This window comes from Larus michahellis, chromosome 13 (genome assembly GCF_964199755.1).
Source record: "Larus michahellis chromosome 13, bLarMic1.1, whole genome shotgun sequence".
Classification (NCBI taxonomy): Eukaryota; Metazoa; Chordata; class Aves; order Charadriiformes; family Laridae; genus Larus; species Larus michahellis.
Genome location: NC_133908.1, coordinates 5075137 through 5089382, shown reverse-complemented (window position 1 = coordinate 5089382; position 14246 = coordinate 5075137). Strand labels below are relative to the sequence as shown.

The 14246-nt window shown below is 42.5% G+C and overlaps 1 protein-coding gene across 2 annotated transcripts in view; it reads right to left on the bottom strand.

Moving 5' to 3' along the window:
• The window catches only part of CABP1 (calcium binding protein 1), a 56754-nt gene extending 42537 nt beyond the window's left edge, over window positions 1-14217 (bottom strand). For both annotated transcript variants that reach the window (XM_074606905.1, XM_074606907.1), the window contains exons 1-2: window positions 14163-14217; window positions 2858-2947 (exon numbers count right to left, since the gene is read on the bottom strand). The gene's annotated coding sequence lies outside the window, so the exon portion shown is untranslated. The remainder of the gene's footprint in view (window positions 1-2857; window positions 2948-14162) is intronic.
• Between the last annotated feature and the right edge of the window lie 29 nt (window positions 14218-14246).

The window sequence follows — 14246 nt, the reverse complement described above, 5'->3', positions numbered from 1 at the left end:
CGGACACAGCAACAAGTAGGTGAGCTGACAAAGCCTCACCTCTAGTTGAGGAAAGAATGTGAGGATTTTAACAAGAAAAGTCAGATATAGATTTGCTTATTCCAGTGAGAGAAACTCACCTGGGAACCACATCCTCTTCTAAACAAGACAATGCACAAACAGCTGTAGACAGCTGTTGCTCTTCTAGTCCTGTTGCAGGAAAGCAGAGTGTTCCCCTGTGTGATTTCCTGCACTTGCATAGGACATCAGGTGCCCAGAGTAAAGGAATTCTAGTGATTATTTGCTTTGTTCATGGGGGCTTTATTCAGAGGCAAATGGAGCTCTCCTGAAACATGTCCTTTCTCAAGCCTAAGACAATAAAGATAGATGTTTCATGAGCTTTAGGATAACCACCTATCTAAGTAAGTAAAGCACCAGCCCTAGCCAAGACAAACATACCAAATTTGCTGTGATTAGCAGAGATTGGAGGGGTTGGGAGTGAGTACTTGTAGTAGGGGAAATAATTTAAACCAATACTAGGTTAAAAAGAAGGCAAAGAATACCAGGTGGGGAGGATAATACAAAGTGTATACCAAAGAAGAACATAAGCAGGGTCTAGAAACCAGTATTACTGTTATAAAAAAAGAAAAATTTGGAGCTAGAAAGTGAGGAAATCTCCTAGTGCTACATTTCTTTCAAATGGAGAGGTTAAGGTTATGTGATCAAAGTGACTCTGGTATGTTTTCCATAAACTAAGCTTAATGGCTGTGACCCATGGCTCACTCAAGTATTATGTGAGAAAGCAAGCTCAGGGCAACAGTGAGCTAAAACAGGACAGGCAATCAAGAATATCCTACAGTTCAGTTGAAGCCAAACCTTTGCAAGCAGAATCTTGAAAAATAAAACTCACACATAGCTGTTATTGGAGCTGAAAACTGGCAAGGCTGATGAAGATCCACACAAAACATTTCAGTTCCTTGGTTTGTCAGCATTCAGTAGTGCTGACAAGAGCAATATTTCCCAGCTATGTGGTCACCGTAGTTCTGCAAGTGATCCCCAGCACTGTACTATGTGATGGCAGAGAGTATGTTTGCTTTCGGGTCATGCTGTGACGCAAAACAATGATAAAGTCTGGCAGAATTTTTGCTACCAGCAGAGGTTATACAGTGTTGTCTCAATGGAGGCAGAGGATGATGCAGCTTTACATGCCTTTTCATTTTCCCTCCAGTTTTTAATTCATCATGAAATCAACAAAGTACATTCTGTTAAAAGTTAATGACTTTGTTCTGATAGAGTTTTTAAAACAATCCACTTCAGAATTGAATTTTGTAAGTTCATCGTGTGCAGCCTCATCATTTCTATATGCATGTGTCTGGGAATATTTTATCTTTGATGATTTTTTTTTTTCTAAACAGAAGGGACTTACTCCATAGAAGAACCTAAACCTTGAAAAGACCTCTGGCCTGCTTTCTACCTTCTTATCAGCACTTAGAAAGTTATTTACTGGGACCTGGCATCCATAAAAGGAGAATTCTGCTTTCTGCTATCACCTCTAACCTCTCCTCCCTTTCCTCATTATTACCTCTTCTCCATCTCCTAACAAGGATACAAAGAAGAATATCTGTTTTCTCTCGTGATGTTCCCATATCAGGTCCCAGTGTGTAACAACAGAAGATAGTCACCTCCTTACTTTTCACTGCGCAGAAGGGACATGCTCATCACCTCTTCTCTCATCTCTAAATTTTGCAGTTAGAAAAGACCTATCCACATTGCTATTGATCGCTATATTCTGTAACCTCTCTATGGAATCCAAGCTTTATAAAGGTTGTACAGCTGCGGACTAATTGTGTCTCAAGGATGTATCTGGGCTGTACCTGAGTCCTGTCCCCAGCTCCTGTGTTGTACGATGGCTAAGAAAGAAAATCGCAAAGGTCAATCCCTTGGTAACAATGACAAACCCTTATCTTCCTTTAATGATGGAAGAAGGACAGAATAAGTGAACTCCTGGAATTTCATTCATTTCTTAGCACTCTAGGATTTTTTAGTCTCACTAATAAATGTATTTATCAATTCAGAAACTTAACACTTTTGTCCTTTGTGTATTTGATCCTCAATGCAGGTTATTTTAACCATAGCTATAGTCCTGTTACTTGTCACTTGGATGCAGACATAGTAGCCGGTACAAGACGCAGGACATAGAGGGATACCTCAATACATGAGAAAGCAAATTCTTTGCTCATTTGCAAAGATACAATTCCGATTCATTCAAGAGATATGGCCAGTGTACCCAGAGTGAGCATCTGTCCTAACAATGACAGGGAATGCCAATGGCAAAGGCTACAGTGAATGCTCCACAACAGAGAGGATGGTGGTTCCCATACTTAAGAAGTACAACATACATTTTTATTAATGAGCAATAAAATAGTTAGTAAAAAGAAAATGAAGTATATGGGAGGCAAGAGCGTTAGTGAGGGTTGAGGTTCTGCTGGGAGCAGGGGAAATACTGACGAAATACAATTTCTTCCTTCAAATATTTGTAAAGGCCAACACATCCCAAAACAGCCTTTCAGGACATGAAAAAAAAACCCAACAAAACAATTGCACCAACAGGTGTCCTAATTGTCCCAAGACTGTAAAACATCCTCTTACCGCACACAGCAAACTTGGAAATTAAAGATACTGGAACCAATGCAAATGAAACAGCTGCTCCTAGGAAAGGATTATAACTTTGACAGAGCAGCTGAAGCTATATAGCTGCTACTACCTGGGAAGGCCTGACATTTGCAAACATTAAACAAGAAATGACAGAAAGTATCTCTGAAAGTAGTTCCTTCTGTTGAACTGGTTTTTGCAGGATCCTATCTATATCCTTTCTCACCTCATAACAGGTACCTCCCCAATGTCCAGATCTGCTTCATCCTCATCTATGTCATTCTTTGGCTACTCTGGGCATGGGGAATTCCAGCTCCTAAAGACAAAAAGTGAAGAAGCAATTAGTCCTAATGCATCCGTGGTATCAACTACAATTGCAGGTGGGTTCTCTGTCTTTTAGACTAGTAATATTCAAAGTATGATACTTGTTCCCTAGAAAATCAGGCCTTTTTAAGGTCCTAGAGGCTGCCTGCCAAACTCTGCAAAAATTTATACAGACTTTCCTTAAACATCCCAAGGGAGAAAGTTTTCTGTGGGGCTTACACTTATCTCTCAGGTTATGTAGTTTCCCAGGTCATCCCACGAAGAGTATAGTATACAAAAGTGAACAGACATAATCAGATGTTTTTCACGAGCAACATCCCCTTGCAATAGACAAAAATTCATGCTAGTCAAGTCCCAAATCGGACACCACACTTGAAAACTGATGAAGGAAATATTTGAACTGAAAACTTCAAGGAATAGGGAAAGCAGTTCCAAAAAAGCCAGATCAACCCAAAGCAGACTCATTCAGGTAAGAATAATCCAGGACCCATAATTCAACTCTACTTTCTTTCCTGCATCCTCCCACCATCATATTTTTTCTCCTTTCAGACCCACTGGATCCACTTCATTTTCCCTTCCGCCTATTGTACTGCATTAAGGAGAGATGTAGTGATTATGCAATGAGATTTTTCTTAAATTGCAAAGTGCCATGATTAAATTGTGTATATGAATAGAAGAAAAATTCTCCTGATGGAACTAAAACCTCAAGCACAGGTAGTCAGCTGCTAATGCCCAATGGCACATCCAGTCACTTGGCCATGCTGTACAGGAAAAGCCATGGTTGAGATGCACTGTCATCCTACCCAGTTACAAGCAAGATTTTAGATAACGACAAGGACACAAGCATTCATATTTTCTGTCATGGTTGCTTAGCAAAAAAAATTTATTCCTTTTAGGCCGTCCAGACATTCCAGTTTCTCTTAGGTCCCAGTTTAAAAAAAAAGTGAAAGAAACTGATTATTCCACTGTGGATAGGAATATGGAGGAGGTCACCATATGCGTAGGATAAATATCCTCCTGTTGGAAACTTGTATCAGTCAGTCCCATCATCTGGTCTGTGGGATAAAAATGTCTCAGATACTGTGCACTCAAACATCAGAATTGCCCATCTCATTTACAGTGCTTACTGCTGTTCAGCAGGATCAGCCATGAAGTATAAGGTGATTTCTTGTTCAGCCAATTGTCCTTTCCTTTCTTTACCCGCCCCCCCCCGTTTTTGGGTTTTTTTGGTAGTGAACCTTTACCTGTTCCCCTTTCCCCAATGTTAAAGGTATAAAAGCTGAAGAGACAACAACGACAGTCATGAGAATCGCAAAAGAACTGGTTGTGCTTGTGTTAGGAAATTGTATTGCTCTGCAGAACTTTCAGCAGATCTTCTCCAATACTGCTTTTATTCCCCTCTTTTAATGATTTTGTCATACAGTATCAAAAAGACACCGTAGACTCACATCTGAATCTACTGCCAATACACTGAACAAAAAGTCACTCTGTTCCAAGGGAGAGGAGAAGGAGTGGGTAAAGAAGAGCAATGAGAGAAAGGGAGAGGAGCACAGGGAAGAAAAGAAAGGCCAAGCAATAGCTGTAAAGAAAAAAATCCTTTCTTTTTGCTCTGCATACCTTCTCTTGTTTCTTTCTCATACTCAAGTTCCCCTCCATCCCCTCCCCTGGGCAGTGGGATAAAGAGGTCTGCAGTATCGTGCATAACTGTGGCTTTAAACTGAAACTGAGTCCAAACCCGACTTTTCAATTTCTAGAGCTCTGGGAGGGAACGGGCAGGAGGTAAGAGCATCCCTGAGGAAGCAAGGCTTCTCTGGCAGAGCTGCTGCAGCAGCAAAGCTATTAATAAATGTTTGCAATCTTTTAATCGTTCTGCTAAATTGCCATCATGTTCTTGCAAACCCCATAGTGTGTCAGTGCAGCTGCCTCCTCCTGCCTGCCTCCCCGTGTTCGTGCATGTGAGTGAGGGGGAACATCAGGAACATGCTCAGATCTGAGGGCTGCTGCAGCATTAGAGGGAAAATGATTTTGACAAGTGACTTTTTAAATCTTCCCTATTCTAAAGAAAGCAGCACTATTAGTTACATCTATAAACCATATTTTCACTCGGTTTTCCTTCTCCAGCAAATCCTGCCTGCTTGATATAGACACTAAATTTTTCTTCATGAAAATATCACATCCGATCTGTCATGGCTTGGGACCTGCTACCTGAGAGGCCGCACCTCTTGCGATGTGGTAGCACCATAGTTGCAATCAGCTAGCAGTCACTGCCTTAAACAGAGATATTCTCAGTAACAGAACATTTTTGTCTGCTTTATCCAACCCACTACGGAGTTGATAGTCATCAGGATACAACACAAACTTATATTGCTTTTCAGGCTCTCTCTGCAGGGTCAGTTAGTCAGAATATAAGTGGACTGGAAAGCTGTGATCCTATTTATGGCAAGAGATAACATTTCAGGATAAAAAGGATTAATACTTTTAAATAAATTGTCTATTTGCCTTTTCATGTGCCTAAAGCATATCCATTATTTTCCAAAGTAGGATATAATAGACAAAGCCACCTTCTAACGTCATGGTGGAGATCAGTTTAATCCTTTGTCTGTTCCCTCCCCCAGCTCAAACTCTCATCTTCGTCCTAATTATAATAGCATTTGAAATTATCATGGTTTAAAAAAAGATGCCAGCTTATATAATATTCTTATTGCTTATTAATGATTTCAGAAGGGAGAGCAAGTTGCCTTGCATTCTGGGAATTATGCAAACTAAGGCTGAGCCATACCTTGCTGGGCTCCACCAGTTTCTTATTTGGAAGCCTGATGCGTGAGGATTACCATGTAATAACAGATGTTAAGGCTTTTAGTGAATGACAGGCCTGCCGCACATACTTGAGCAAGAAGACATGACAGGCGTCACATTTCACAGTGATTAGCCTTGGGCACTTTTCAGAGGCAGAAGACTCGAGGCGAAGTGACTTTAACCGCCCTGCAAGCGTGATAATCCCCAAGACGGCACAGCCTGAAGAGTTTGATTGCTGTTCAGCATGGGAGCTTATGAATAATAATAAAGAAAACATCAGACTGGATATCGGTGATACGGTTACACGGCACTGACAGCCAGAAAGACAGTCTGCTTGGATATGAAGTCCTTAAGTCCATTACTTAATCTAAAGTTACTTATACCCTGTGCTCTAACCATCACCTCCTCTATAAAGCTATAATGTGTGAAAGACACTAAAGAACTGAACCTGAGATTTAGTATGTGTCCTTCAATTTTCTGTGTTTGTCACTGTGGTATCTTTCTGTTGGAGGATACGGGGCAGAGTAGGAGGGAACATCAACGGAAGCAGGAGCTCTATATACATATTATAAACTGCTGCAGTATTATTGAAAAATGAGCTGCAATGTAAGGTGACACCATCAGTCTCTGATACTAAGAGGCTATGAAAAGACTAATGAAGTTGCTTGCCCCCACACTTACAGAGAAACACCTGCATCCTGCAAGTTCCAAAAATAAAAGAGCTCAGCATGTACAATTTAAGTAAATTAATTAAATAAAATTATTTTTAAATTATTTTGTTAGTGTCTGTGATCTGACTCACAGATGTTGGTCTTACAGTACTGAGTAACATTATAATAATAGAGAAATAATAGAGAGTATGCCTTTTCAAGCAATAGGTTTATCTTTGTAGCAATATACATTAAAATGTTGAGAGCTGAAGTTCAATATGTGTTTTAGGGGAATCTAATCAACACTCAAAATCACCATCTCTACACTTTTTTAAAATCCTACATCTTACAAAAAATAACTTAATAATTATTGCTTAAATAGCTGTCCCTCTGTGTGCCACAAACAAAGCTGAGGGAATTTTGTTTTGGCCAAATGGTTGGGTTGGGGACAGGGAAGGCGAAGAGGTGGAACAAATTAAAAGAATCAATCCATCTCCTGGAGACAAATCATCACACGTAGAAAATTACCCATGTCAGCATATTTGGAAATAAATGGGGATGTCACACAGACAGTCCTGGACATCAATTTAGGATGCTGGGAGTACCATGTCCTCTGCTAGCCCTGCTATTTCACCAGCAGTGACCCACCCTGTTATTTACCCCAAGAAGTCCCTTAGACGCCTGTTACAGTATCAGCGAAGAGGGACCATGCTGTGTAAAAACACTGGCTCCTGTGACACTACAGGATGAAAATCTTGCTACCTCTACACATCCTACGCAGAGGGAAAAAAAAAAAACAACAAAACACACTTAGCTGTCTCGAGTTTAGTGTCTTGACCCATAAGCAGGTACTAGTTTTAAGCTATGCACAGTCCACAAGACCAGTTCTTGATGTGTCTCATGTTTTGTCTCTACACCAACTTGTACCTTGCTGGCTGGAAGAGTGGTACTTGGCTTGGCACTGAGACATGGGCAACCCAGGGCGCTGACATACAACAGGCATATGCTGAAATGTGGGGAAAAGTGAGCTCCCTTAGGAAAGATGGAAAATGAAACCAGATGCCACCAGTACTGAGAGAGAGAAGAAACCAGATCTGATCCTTTAGATGACTTGATGGAAGCTGCTCATGTTCAGAGGCAGTAGGACCAAATTCGGCTCTAATTAAGTCACTAATGTTACAGCAGGATAAACATGATCTTTTAAGCATCACAGGTATGAAACAGGGACAGAGAAGGTCACATAGCAACAACTGCTTGAGTTCCAGAATGAGCACTATGAAATTTCACTGAGGTAGCCTGAGGGATGTGCCCTGGGTCAATTGCCCCCAAATCACCAAACTGTGGCAAATGCCATCAAGCACTGCAAGAAGGTTGCTATGTGCATCACCAGGAACTTTAGCCTGGGACCACCCAGCAGCAGGCAGAATTCATCTCAAGTGCCAGCTCAACCACCCCTGCCCTCAGGGCAACTGGTGGAATCAGCCTAGCAAATGCAGCAAAATATTTTTTAGTTGGCTTCTGTCTTCACAATGCACATAATTAGGAAAAGTGACAAATATTTACAGTCTCTTTGACTCAGGTACAAGCATATCTTTAGAAAAAAAAATTAACAAAATAAAAGTAAAAAGCCCCAGAAGCTTCCCAAAATAGGTCAAATGCTGCCAGTGCTTTTTGTGTTCTTCAATTTATAACAACCATTGCCTGTGGAAATCTGTTTGCACTTACTGGTCTTTGTGAGCACCCCCAGTCAGCACAGCAGAAATAAAGAGAGTCGCTGTTGATTCTCCCCACCCAAATCTGCACTTATACACTGCAACCTGCTCTGCTTTTGAGGGGCTTTCACTTACTGTGCTGGGCAGTGGGACGCTGCAGCTAAAATTGGATCTAGGCAAGAACAGACAGGTGGGGAGGTCTCTGTCAAAGTGGGTCAGGCAATGAGTTGAGACCCGTGTGCCACAACTAGTCAGTGACTGACATACTCTTTGCGCCAAGCTGACACCAGCACAAGCGGAGACCTTGCAGCTGCCCAGGGGAGCCCCGGCTGTACCCCACCAAGCAGCTCCACGGCTGCCCCCGTCTTCCCCTGCATGCCTTGCTGCTGCCCTGCCAGAGCCAGGCAGCAAGCTCGGATTATAGAAGGTTGCTCCAGGATGCCTGTCCTCTCGCCTCAGCGCTACAGCAGCTGAGTGATGGATGCACTGGAAAATGTTTTTCATTGCCTCCCTCATTAGGCAGGCGAGTGCTCTGCAGAAGACATCGCTGATCCTGTGCTGCTCTAGACTGCTGGAGTTAAACATAGAGACATGTAGAAAAAGGATTGTTCAGCATATGGAAACATGAACAGATCTATTTTACTGCAAAATAGGACCCTGCCTTAAGCTGCACATGGGAATTCAAAGGAAAGAAAAGGCAGAGAGCAAAGATTTACAGGACAAGCAACATAGACACATCATTTTTGTTTCAGAGCAGCCCCTACACCAACTCATATCTGAAGGTAGCTCAGATTAGGCTGTTTATGTCGTAAGAACTTCTATTATCTCAATTATTATATTATTTAAGTGCATAACAACTCATTAATTTATTTGTAGCACTCCCTGAAGTAGAAAAATGTTGCTATTGCCAATGTGAAACTGAGGTCTAGAGAGCTTCAGACTGTCATGCATATGAAGGTGCCCAACTCCCACTGAAGTCAAAGGAAGTTATGCACCTAAATATTTTGAGGATTTTTAGTTAAAAACAGAAATCGGCAGGGCAGTTAGGAATTTCAGTTCTCAGGCTAACCAATCTACTAAACTTACATAATTGAAAGTGCTCTGCCCTTGTAAAAAATGTGAAAATACTGGTCTCAGGTGTGGGCTAGGAAGTGAGTAAGATTCTCTGAGGCCATTCTGAAGTTTATGGCAGTCTTTGCCATAACATAGGATGTTGTACACCTCACTATAGGCAGCAAGAAGTTAAAATCCCACTAATGCTATTGGCTTCTTTGTGAAGGAGCAATTTTTCAATTACAGATAATTAATAGTAATTACCCTTTATCTTCAGAGACCAGAACAAAGAATAATTAATCCATCTTAACATCCCCGTTAAGGAGGTATTAAATACGGGGTTTTTTACACAGCAGATTACATAGTAACTTATGTGGCCTACTGTTCAGTCTACGTTCCCTAATGCAGAAAGGAAAGAGGAAAAGGAATTCTGAGCTATCTGAACTAATAATCTAGTTTTTGCCGTAACTTAATTAACTAGTTTGGAAACAGCTGTTTGCTTCTTGCAGCAGCTTGCTGCAAATGAAAAGTGTGCTGCCTACAGATCTCATACATAGAAGCAGTTTTACTATATTTGATAATTAGCAACATTCAAGTGGACATTTTACTATTTTTTAACATGTATCTATGAATAAAGTATTTGCAGTTATTCCCATGGCAGAGCTGGAGAAAATGAAACTCAGAAGTTTAGGGCCAGCTTCTCACTTGGCACAAAGCCTTTTCACACTGCTCTTCTCTCTCAGTTTTTTGCTGCACAGGAAGAGAAGACTCCCGATTCTGTGTTCATTCTAGACAGCACGTGCCAAACTCATAGATGCTTATGCCCTTTATCAGATCTTAAACTTTGGCTTCAATCTTCCAAAGTGGCTTCCAATTTTTGATATCTTAATGGAAGCTCACCTTACAACACCTGGGATGTCTCCCAGAGCACACAGTCGCTATTAATCTGAACTGAAATTTTCTGTTCTTGACTATTAAAAAAAATAATCAAACAAATGTGAATTTACTATTTTGATCTTAAGCGAGTAGTCCCAGATGACACTGCAAGCCACTAAAAGAGGCAGAAACAGAATTTGCTTCAAACACATGGTTTTGCAAGACAAATATTCTATGTGGCAAGATGACAGCAAAGAAGAGGACAGTGCTGCAGGCAGCACGTGTGGCAGACAGACCAGCAGTCTCTGGTCTGTGACAGCCTGGGTGCCCAGAAAGCTTGTGATTAGTGATTACATGTTAAGGTGATAAAAAAAGGATAGCTTCTATTCCTACATGTACTGATCTGAGGGATCCTAAGCTCAAAAGTGGAGAGTAGAGAAACACAGAAAATGGAGGAGTAAAAAGGAAGGGACGGAAGGGAAGAGAAGACCATCCCAAATGTTAAATGGAAGCATCCATATGAAAGGCTCCAGGCCAACACGCTCAGAGAGTGCACTCTTCTGTCTCAGTGACCTTGTGAAGATAAACTGAACAAAAAGCTTCAGGCAACATCAGACAGAGGATTTAAGAAGCAGTTTTAATTTTAGCTAGATTGTTTTGTATTTTCAACTGCAGGGTTATCTGGGGATGCAATGTGCATACAGCGGAACAAAATGTAGTTGTCACCCCCAACTCTGCTAACACACCTGATGGCAAATTCAGTTCAGTGCTTCCAGAGGGAAGCAAAAAATCATGGTTTTTGGCTACGTAGGGAAGATGAAATTGTGGTATTGCAAGGATGCAGTACCGGCACATCCTAATTTTACTCCAGAATGTAATTACTTGGCTACCTTATGCATGAGCAATATACAAGACCTATAGTCCAACACAATATCCACTAATATGCTGGTTCCCTCTACTTATATTATGTCTTTGCTCTATCTCCAGACTGACAGCTATTTACTCTGAACAAATTGTTTAATCCCCCTGTACCTCAGTTTCCTCATCCATAAAATGGAAACGTCCTACCTAAAAAGAGTGCAAGGACCCACTAACTGGTATAGGCTTTTTCAGTGAACACATTTGCTGGTATTTTAATTATAGCAAATACAAACAAACTCTAAGAGCTGGCTGCATACAATAAAACATACATGTTAATCACGATGTCTATTGCAGCTTATTAGCACAATTAATTCTGTACAATACAAATGCGATCTAACCTGCAATTTTGAGATTACAAATGTCATATAAATCCAAAATGAGGGTCTAGATCTTCAAGCCTGTAGTAAGATGTCAAATCATGGTAATAAAATGGTAATAAACACCTGGACTGATTGGGAATAACCCCTCCACATACACACTACCACACGTAACAAACAAGAGCTGGGAAAACAAGACCACAGTATTCCTCCTGCACCACCCTAGCATCACCACTTCATTGGACAATCATTGATGAACACTTATGCTGATAAAGAATATTCTATGCAAAGTTCTCAAACTGCTTTACAAATTGTCTCTAACGTGTATGGACAGCGCACATTATTTCCCCCTGTCCTCGTATACTCTCTCCTCCGTAATTTCTATTTGATAAGCTATCCCGAGGCCACGTTGTCCCTCCAAGTCTGCAGGAGAGACATCCATCCTCTCTCTTGGCAGGCCCCTTGACCCACTCTTCAATTTAAATAGCATTTTCTGAATTTTTCTCTCTCAGATCTTTTCTTAGGAGACAGTTCTTTCCCACCTTGACTGTATAACTCACCATCACTTGCGACAGTTTCTTGAATCACTGACGCTGGAATCAATACAGCAAAGCTGGCAGAGGATGGGAGTGAGGAGGTGGGAAAACAAATGTGAAGATGTTGTAACCTTTTAGTCCTGTGCTGTCAGCTCAGCACACCATGACGCCTGACTGGATTCACACAGCTTGTACTAACACAGGGAGCCACTGCACAGGGATCTGTGGTGGCTCAGAGCACTCTGCATCCTCCAAACCAACAGCGGGGAATTAAAGGCAATATCCTACGTGAAATGAAGCAGGACAAGGCTCTCTCACAACACTGCTCTCTCTTTGCACCGTGTCTCTCCTAATCAGCCTTCTGGACCGAAAACAGAGGTCTTCACTACACATAGGGCCCAGCCTGTAGCATGCACAGTGCACATGTCCTATTGGATTACAGGGCAGAGTGCACTCACATGGCCTGCTTGTCAGGGACCCAGCCGTGCCTCTGCAAACAGAAGGAAACAAGGCAAGGCGTGAGTGAAAGCAACCCGAGCAGCACAGGATAATTCGAGTCCATCAGAAGGCAGGATGAGCCAGGACCTCACTCCACAAAGAAAACACATGGAAACATGGTCAATATTGCTCAAAAATGTGAGAATAGCTTATCACCTAGGAGCTCACTGTATTGACGAGTGGAACAGATGACAGATCCCAGTTTGGATATTAAAACACAAAGCAATACAGCAAAGATCAATGCAATGCAGTCTCTCTGACTGAGAAAACACTTCTATCTGCATCAGCTTCAGAAGCCGACAAACTTCTCGCAGCCCCTTTGATCATGGTCCAAAACAAAAGGTCTCTTGGCAAGTCCATACTAGACTACGTGCTTTTTTCTCCCCAGGCAACTCATATTCTTCAGTTCTCAGAAAAACATGACTCAAAAATGTGATCATAGGCAAAGGAGAGAAGAGTTAATAGAGAAAGGGAGAGAGCAACAGAACAGGCATCTCTTTCAGAGGGCAGAAGTTTATCAGCCAGGACAGGATTTCCACTGGGTTTATCATTGTTTTCTTTGTCTAGAAGTAAGTTCATTAAAGAAGATGTTTCTGTAATAGATAGAATCATGTTTGTTAACAAAATCAGGCTTTCTTAAAGGCTGGTGAAAACTTACACTGTTTCGACTCTTCACATACTTAAATCGCAGGCATCCAGCGTGTTATCTGGTGCACTTTGATACCTCAAGGCCTAAATCACAGGCATCCGGTGTGCTGTCTGGGGCACTTTGACACCTCAAGGCCTAAATTACAGGCATCTGGTGTGTTTTAACACTTCAAAGGGAAGAGCTAAGTTGTGAGTTAAGCTGAAAAGAGTCTCCCCAAGGACACTGATAAAGATGAGGAGCCTTCAGCCTCACGACCATCAGGAGGCGGGACAAGACCGACCCCCTAGCAACACGTCGCTCAGACACGGAATATACCAGGATTGACACATATACGGGAACCAGAAGAGTATATATAATCAACTACTTTCGGGAAGGGGTGTGCGCCGTTGGCGGAGCAAAGACTCCCCGGCCGCCCAGCGCTGTTTTGCTTGTTGCCGCTTGCTTAATAAACTAATTTGATTAATTGGACTGGTTCCTGTCAATTATTGGGCCTCAATCTATAACATTTCCACTCTGAATTAGCAATGAGTTCCCACTTAATTTATAGCGCCTTAGCTCTACTGTGCGATTTGGCTCCAGGGACCTCAGTGAAAAGTGCTTCTCCGGTGAATTATACGCTGCCCTAACTGGCTGTTACTCCCACCTCACATTCAGGTGCCTACCTCATGTCTTTTCCCTTACCCCCCCTCCCCACTTTCTTCTGGTACCAGAAGAGCACTCATTGCTGCCTCGGATAACCCATCAGAGATAAGAGCTTTGAAAACCACTACAGAAATACTTATGAGAAGTAGCTCTGTTCTGCAATTTTCTCAGCTGTTTTCATTCATCAGACAGTTAGTACATACCCCAAAACACCTCATACCCGAGCCTGAGGAGCTATAGACACTGGAGTAAAGTTTTGTGAGGCGGTGCAGGCAAAGAGCCCTCCCAGGAGCACAGGGGCGGCACTGGGCGCTCCGCTAATGCCCTCAGGGCAGATGGCGGCCCCACCGCTTGCCACAGCCTTAGGGGGCGACTGTCCTCATCCTCCTCCCCGGGGCCTTCCCGCGCCTCCGATCAGACGGAGCAGGGCTGTGAGGGCGGGACATCCTGCCTCCATCTAAACCGACTGAGCTGTAAACGGAGGGGGCTGGGGTCACCTCAGCCGAGGCGGATCGAAACAGCACCAGCGAAAACGGCTAAAAAAGAAATGAATTCACCTGCGGCAAACCCGGCGCCTCAGCCGCCCCCTCAGCGACGCGCCGCGCGCGCCCCCGCGCGGAGGATGCTGGACGGCGGCGGGA